The following is a 7892-nucleotide window of genomic DNA, read 5'->3' as shown; positions in this document are numbered from 1 at the left end:
TAGAACCTGCATCATCATCCTAGAATCATAGCAGATGGGGGTAGGAAGAAACCTCGGGAGGTCACACCTAGTCCAACCCCCTGCTCAATACAGGATTGGCCCCAACTAGATCGTCCCAGCCAAGGCTTTGCCTATCCGGGTCTTAAAAACCTGCAAGGATTAAAATTCCACAGTTTCTCTGGGTAACCTGTTCCAGTGCTTTAGTACCCTCCTGGTGAGAAAATTCTTCCTAATATCTAACTTAAGCTTCCCTTGCTGCAACTTGAGCCCAGTGCTCCTTGTTCTGTCATCTGTCACCACTGAGAACAGTCCAGCTCCGTCCTCTTTCGAACCCCCCCTCAGGTAGTTGAAGGCTGCTATTAAATTCCCTCTCAATCTTCTCTTCTGCAGACTAAATAATCCTAGTTCCCTCAGCCTCTCCTCAGAAGTCATGCCCCCCGCCCCCAAAACATTTTTATTGCCCTCTGTTGGCTCTCTCCAATTTGTCCACATACTTTCTGTAGAGGGGCCCCAGAACTTGACACAGTATGGCAGATGTGGCCTTACCGGTGCCATTAGCCTTCTTCACAACAAGGGCACATTGTTGACTCCTGTTGACCTTATTGTCCAGTGTAACTCCCCGGTCCTTTTGTGCAGAGCTGCTGCTTAGCCAATCAGCCCTGGTGCATGGGATTGCTCCGTCCTAAGTGCAGGACTTTGTACTTGTCCTTATTGAACCTCATGAGATTTCTTTTGTTCCACTCCTCCAATTTGTCTAGGTATCCCCGAATCCTAGCTTTACCCTTCAGTGTATTTACTACTCCCCACAGCTTGGTGTCATCCACAAACTTGCTGAGGGTGCACTCCATCCCATCTTCCCGTTGATGAAGATATTCAAACCTACCTCTGGGGCACTCAACTTGATACGGGATGCCAGCTAGACATCGAGCCATTGATTGCTACCCTTTGAGCCTGGTGCTCCAGCCAGTTTTTTGTCCACCTTACAGTCCATTCATCCAACTTCTACTTTCTTAGTTTGCCTGCAAAAACATTGTGGGATAACTGAATTAAAAACCTTGCTAAAGTCAAGGTATACCACATCCACTCTTCTACCTGCATCCATGTCCATGCTCTTTCTGCATCCACAGAGCCAGTCATCTTGTCCTAGAAGGCAATCATGTTGGTCAGGCATGATTTGCCCTTGATAAATCCACGCTGATTGTTTTTAATCACATTCTTCTTCTCCCGTTATCCTTGGCACAAGTAGAAAGATCCTTGACGACAATGTGCTGAAGACATTCTGGTGCATAAAAAAGTTCAGATAATAATTAACACTCTTGTAGAGGTCAGGGTTTTGCCAGAAATGGGCCTTCTGCTCTACCTTCTTGATAGGTTTTATGGTCTTAGGCCAGATTTACATGAGATCCGACTTTTCCCTTACAATCCCATGGAGAGCAGCTTTCAGGGCAAGAGTCCCGTCCTGCAAGGTCCCACTCATGAAACTGCCTGTATGAGTATTAACAAAGTGAATATGGCCCTTAGTTGATTGCACATTGAGACACTGGCCTTAGCGAAGTTGAATTATTGCACTCAACAGAATTTAGGCTAGAGTGATAACGAGGAAAACACAAGCCTTCATGAATGGAGCCCCCACCTTGTTCTTGAGGAACATTTCATCAAACCAATTACAATCTACATGATTTAATAGAAAGACATATTTAGCCTTCAAAACCTCATGCTTTTTCTTTCTTTTTTTCTAGATCATTAAGAACTGGACAGCCGCCAAGGCCATCCAGCTTTCCATTTTCCCACAGTGTTTTTTCCATCCGTGCTGATTGCACTTGGCATGGAAATCACGGCAGTGCTCGTTGCATAAGAGCACTCAGGAGGTGCTCAGTGACGTCCTCCTGTTTTCTTTTTGGAGTAAACTAAAACCCACCCCAGCCTTGCTGCCTATCCGATGCAGTTTGTTTGATGCAGCAGTGAGAAAGTGGCTATAATTTGCTGCTTCAGAAAATTGGCAGTTACTTGCCATAGCGATTTCAGTTATATCTGGATGCCCCAAACTTACTGTTCCCCCAGGATGTGTGTGGAAGCAATAGGTAAGATGTTGTGTGCTTTCCTGAGAAGTATATTGGCTGTATAAAGAACTTCTTGCAAACTGTAGGCCATATAATTTAAGGACAAAATTCAGTGCTACAGCATTTTGCTTTTTAAAGGTGTTTTTTAAAACCAGGGTGTTTTTAAATGATTTTCAGAATTCAAAAATATCTAAAGGGATTTTCCTCCTATTTTCCAATTATCAGCTAAGGCCAAGCGTAGGAACTGTTAGCACCAAAGGAGAATATCTCCAAAACTAGGACTGTCTGACTATTCAAACTCAGATTGAAAGCAAGTTTTACACTTTCTTCATAGATCCTGGATTTTAAGGTCAAAGAGAACATTCTGCTAAGTTACCCCGACTTCCTGCATGCTGCATGTTGTTGAATTATACTCAGTGATGCCTGCGTCAACCTCAGTATCTTTTATATGGCAAATATTGCGTGCATATACTTGCATACAAAAGTTGCAGGGTTTTTAATATTGTGGCTGCCTTTAATAGTGCACCTCTAAGCACCAACCCTTCTCCACATGGTATCTGTTTGTTCTTGAGTCTGAGTTTGGTTCCACTGCTCGTTCTTTCCTTGTCTGGGGTCTCAAGCATGATGCTAGCATCTCATGAGATCCTGGGAACTGTCTTAATTGATCGGGTTAGTGGTTTGTCTAGTGTCCTCTCTCTGATGGCAGCCATTATCAGACACTTGAGCAGCAGGAGGAAGTCATAATTGCCCATATTGGGCAATCATGTCTTTATTGGGAAATCATTCCACAAGGGGAAACTGTTGTGTTCATTTTTGGCATGTGGTGGTTGGCTCCTGTCAATCAGTGGTTGACTTCTGTCCTGAAACCTGAAGGCTCCTGTATTACATTACAAATATTCTGCCTATCTAATGTAACCCTGGAAGTTATCACTATCGCAGATACTCTCCTTTCCTGGTTTGGATCCTACTTCTGTCACATGCCTTTTGTAGGTCCAGTGGACATTTGATGCCTTTTCTTAATTTCAGTTTATCATCCTTGTGCTATGCTAAATATTTCCTGTGCTCATGAGAGATGGGCCAGAAACCCATATATGGATGCATGTGGATTTTTTAGGAAGTTAACATCTGTGGGTGTATTTTGTAGCTGTTCTTGTAGACCATCATCCTATTCCCCACACTGTAAGGTAAGGGTAATAGTTGCACCCAAAGTTCCCTCTGGATATCTACATATCTCTGGAATTGAGGCACCAAGGATCAAATAGCCTAATCTGATCTACCTTACTCTTCCGTGTAAATCACAGGTAGCTTGCTTTACCCAGCGGAGGTATTCTGGTGCGCTTGTTTAGGTGAGCTTGGCATTAGACCATTACTCTAACTTTGCAAATAAAAGCATCTGGAAATGGTGATACAGACATGATAGGCTCAGTCCAGCTCCCCACACTAGCACCTTTGTGACACTCCTATGATATAAATGTGTGGAAAGCTCATGCTCATTCAGTAGTTTGGAGTTGGTATCATTGGCTTATGTGTTTTGGGTGGAGATGGGACATAGCCTGAGTGCCAGAGAGATCAAGGAATCTTGGGCTGGTTGAAGGCACCTTTGGGGATGAACAGCCGGGTGGGTGGCATTTGGAAACCTCACAAGGCTTGAGCCCTGTGGTACTAATGCAGAACTTTATTAAATTTGAGACCACATACAAATTGAACAGGGCTTGGATTTCCATGCCCTGGGAAGAAAGTCTCTCTTTGTACCTGAAAGCATCTGTTGCCGAGTAGTCTTCTTTTGGTTTACTTCCTTTCCAAATGCAATATGTACACAGCAGCCGGGTGGATGCTTTTCTGCTGTGCCCTGTGGAAAGCAGAAGCTACATCATCAATCAGGCTTGTGATTCATTGGCAACAGCTGCTAAATGTTTAATTACATTTCAAATGTGTAAGAAGAACTACAAGGAAAACGGACTGTGAAATAAGGAGGAGAAAGTGCCCATGGACAGGACACTTGGGTTTTTGTTGCTCACAGGTACAGCTATTTGTGATATCACTTGCTTATGTTCGAAAAGTTAAGATGGAATTAAATAAGTGAGTCAAAATGTGAAACACTATTTAAAATCGTAGCATAGGTCGTTAGAGGTGCAACTAAAGACAACATGATAGACACCATCGTACCTAGATTCCTGGCAGCCCCGGGCAAACTTTTAGTCTCAGGCCGCCCTTCACCAGAGACAATGATAATAATAATAATAAAAATCACCATTTTTGGTGCCCCTTTCTCTCCAGGTCCTGGGCAGCCGCCCGGTTTGCCCATGCCTGTGTCTAGCCCTGATGCTAGGCTTCCACAGACAGTCTTTCAATGACTCCATAGCATATTTGCTCAGTGCACAGGCAAAAAGATAACCTTTCTTCCCCCTAACTACTGGTCCTATAAACTATCAATAAACCTGGGATCTACTAATTTTATTACCTCATCCATTGGCTCTGGTAATAAAGATTTTGCTGCTCTTGGGCATAATGCAGTGGAATCCAAAGCACTCCGATACACTGAAAATGGCTTTGGTTGGATCTATATTAGGTACATGTTGGTAGTTTGATTTTTGGGAGCTCTTCCATAGCTGTGTTGGCTCTGTCTTGCTACCAAGAAGTAAACATCTGGTTTGTCATCTGAACAAGTAGATATTACTCTAGACATATTATTAATATCTGGCCTAGTATTTGGAGGCATACTTCAGATATTACTCAGTCCAGACTGAAGGGCCTGGTGAGATCAGTTGAAAGACTTAGGCTGATTTTAGGGGAAGTTGGCTCAGCCTTAGAGGGCCCAGAAGCTACCTTTTTTTGCAAGCACTCTTCTGGTAACACACTAAGGGTGGTATGAAAATACAGCCAATGTCCTCCCCAAAAGACAACTTAGAGGTCTCCACTTAGAGGTCTCCCCATTACAGATCTATCTCCTGGTTTGCTACAAGGAGTAGTCCCAGTTTAGGGGAAGATGGCAGGGTTGCTGCAGGAGCAGTCTTGATAGGCGTGTTTAAACCTTGCCTGGATCCTGCTTCTCATCAGACCTTTTTACCATTTCCTCCCCAGCAAGAAAGTGAACATTTTACTACACGTAAAATAGAGACACAGAGTTTCTGCATCTGTTTAACACAGTGTCGGATTGTGAGAAGCAAGCCCTGGGAGGTACAGGGTGGACTCTTTTGAGTCAGTGTCTGTGGTATGAGTAGGTGGGTTAGGCTGTGACGGGGGAGATTTTCCCAGAAAGTCCCATTTGATTCCCACATGACACTTGAGGCTGCAGGAAAATGGACTTACTGTAGTCTGCGTGAGTCATTTCCTTCTGTCGGTGGTTTGGAAGAGGTCCGTACAAAAACACTTCTGTGTGAGATCAAGGAACTCCTTTTTTGGATTTTGCATTCACTTTCAGGCTTACGTTCTGTTCTGTCTTACTTTGGGCCAGAATGTCTGCTGCTCAAAATAAATGAATGAGATGTAAAGCCAAGGTCTTGACCATTTGAAGTCATTAGTGATCTATTATTTTTTCATGTGAATAGAGATGTTAAACTCTGGTGTCCTGAACAAATAACAGCTCTGGGACTTACTTTCTGCCTACCTAAAGTCCTCTGTAGCTTCAGCCTGATGTGAAATTCATTTCCTGTCCTGAACTGGCTGTGTGATGTTGCTGTGCATTATTTAAAACCTGCTATTCAATCATAGTGTTGCAGTTGCTGCATACGGTTTGTATATTATTTTAAATGCCCAATGCTCCCTGCTTGAGTGATGCAAGTGGTCTCCTTTACCTCTAAGAGAGTGTGTGGCATGGTAAGCAGAATATGGTCCTCAATTGGTACTGGGCACAGAGAACCAAAAAAGCTCCATGAGCTCTGGTTACTATTATTCACAGTAAACATGCCACATAATTGCATTATCAAAGACATAGTGTTCTTACATGCCTGGGTTTTTTCCCCCTTGCATTGTGTTTTTCTTGTGTAGTGCAGTGGCATACTTGCACTAAAACCCAGATTATGTTGAATGACTACTTACTGGATTTTCTTTGGCAGCAAGTAAATCACTTTAAATGTCATGGTTTTGAGAAGTCACATTGCCTACATGTGCACAAGAGAAGCATTTAAACAGGCTAACAGGGCATGTTTACATGCTCATTAATGCACCATATTTACTGCACATTAAGTTTAGTACTTAACTAATCGAGTACTAAATCAGTGTGCAGTAACTCATGTTACTGTGCAGTAGTACCGGTGCATGGGTTTTTAGTGATGCTTACTGCACAGTAGCATATTAGCATGGTTTTTGCCTGGCACACTACTGCTCAGTCTTATTAGGTTACCGTGAAGTTAGCGTCTTGCGTAGATGCGCCCCAAAAGTATCATTTAAGGACTCCTAATGCATGAAATATCCCTTTTTTGTCTCAGGACTTTATCATTTAAAGGTCCAAACCTCAATTTCTCAGAACAGCCCTTCAGTTCCGAAAAAAATGCATGTTGGCCATTTATCCACAGTAGATGTTTCATTCTCTAAAAAACATGATGAGCTGTAATTGTTCTTGGCCACAGCCTACCCAAATAACGAGTCGGTTGCAATTTTCTTCTGTGAAGGAGTCACATGTTGTTCAGATCACACTGTACCTAAAATATTAACAGCAGGATTTGTTTAATGTTCTGCTGGAGCTGTTGTAATGACACTGAACTTGCAGAGCAAACAACATGGGCTGGAAACGCAAAAATGAGCATGTGGTAGAGAACTGGACGGCGACCAGCCCAGCCGGGGCAGCGTGATTTAGGGATGAACTCTCCGGGTGCTTTCTTCCCTTTGCCCAGTGCCCGTGTACTGGGAAAATGAAGATGAAATTATTGGGCAGGTGGGCCAGGGACTGCGCTTGATAACCCAGGGGTGCCTTCCACCTCTCTAGCTGGTGTTCCCATATGAGGTTTGATCTTTATCTTCAAACCCCTTTGCAGGATCACCCCAGACTTTTTGGGTGCAAGCTCCCATAATTTGGGGGTGGTGCTCAGATAATGAGGCTGTTGGGCACTGTGTGTAGAAACAAACAGACCAAGAGGACAAATCTGACTCCTGTTACCAGGCCCATAACCTACGGACCACTTCCTCACAGAGCCACTCAGTTTTTCCCTGGGTTTTACACATAGGACCCACTGGTACCAAAATATTCCCGTCTTTGACCTGGTATCACATTTTCTCTCCTGATCTTTCCAGTATATAAAGCTTATTCTGCTTGTTTTGTTGGCTGGCCTGCTTGTCCTACTGGTGGACTGAACTTCTCAAACATAGCACATGCTATGTCTTTTTAGGACCCGCACCGCAAATAATGATAAGTATAACATCAGAGGCACTTTTAATGACGTGTTCAAAATGTATTTCTTACAGCTCCCATGGCCAAATTAGCTCTTCCCCCTCTTGTGAGAACTGCAGGATGGGTTTCAAAGGCACCAGATGTTTTAATTTTTCTTGCACAGTTGGCTGAAATACAGGAACCAACTGGAAATTGCTTGGAGACTGCACTTATGTGGGCCTTTCAGTTTTATTTTCTTTTAAACTCAGGCTATCTCTGCTGTTTGTCAGGATGTTATCTGAGTAGCAGATCAATTAGAACAAGAGTGGATGTTACATATTGAGTCACCAGGTCCAGCCCTTTCCAGCAGAGACTGTTTCCTAAGAGCACTAGAAGAAATATGGCCCAGTGATTAATTTGTTTGTTAACCTGTGTTTGATTCCTGGCTCCATCACAGATTTCCTTTATGGGACTGGACAGGTCCTGGCCAGAATTTTAAAGGTATAAAGATGCAGATAAGCACGTCA

At 43.3% G+C, this 7892-nt stretch overlaps 1 protein-coding gene across 2 annotated transcripts in view; it reads left to right on the top strand.

Annotated features, from left to right (window-relative positions):
• EVA1A (eva-1 homolog A, regulator of programmed cell death) overlaps positions 1–7892 on the top strand; it is a 310552-nt gene that overhangs the window by 278482 nt on the left and 24178 nt on the right. The window lies entirely within an intron of this gene.

The sequence above is a fragment of the Alligator mississippiensis genome, chromosome 1 (genome assembly GCF_030867095.1).
Source record: "Alligator mississippiensis isolate rAllMis1 chromosome 1, rAllMis1, whole genome shotgun sequence".
NCBI lineage: Eukaryota > Metazoa > Chordata > Crocodylia > Alligatoridae > Alligator > Alligator mississippiensis.
Note: the sequence above shows the minus strand (reverse complement) of the source record. Positions and strands in the feature narration are given on the sequence as shown.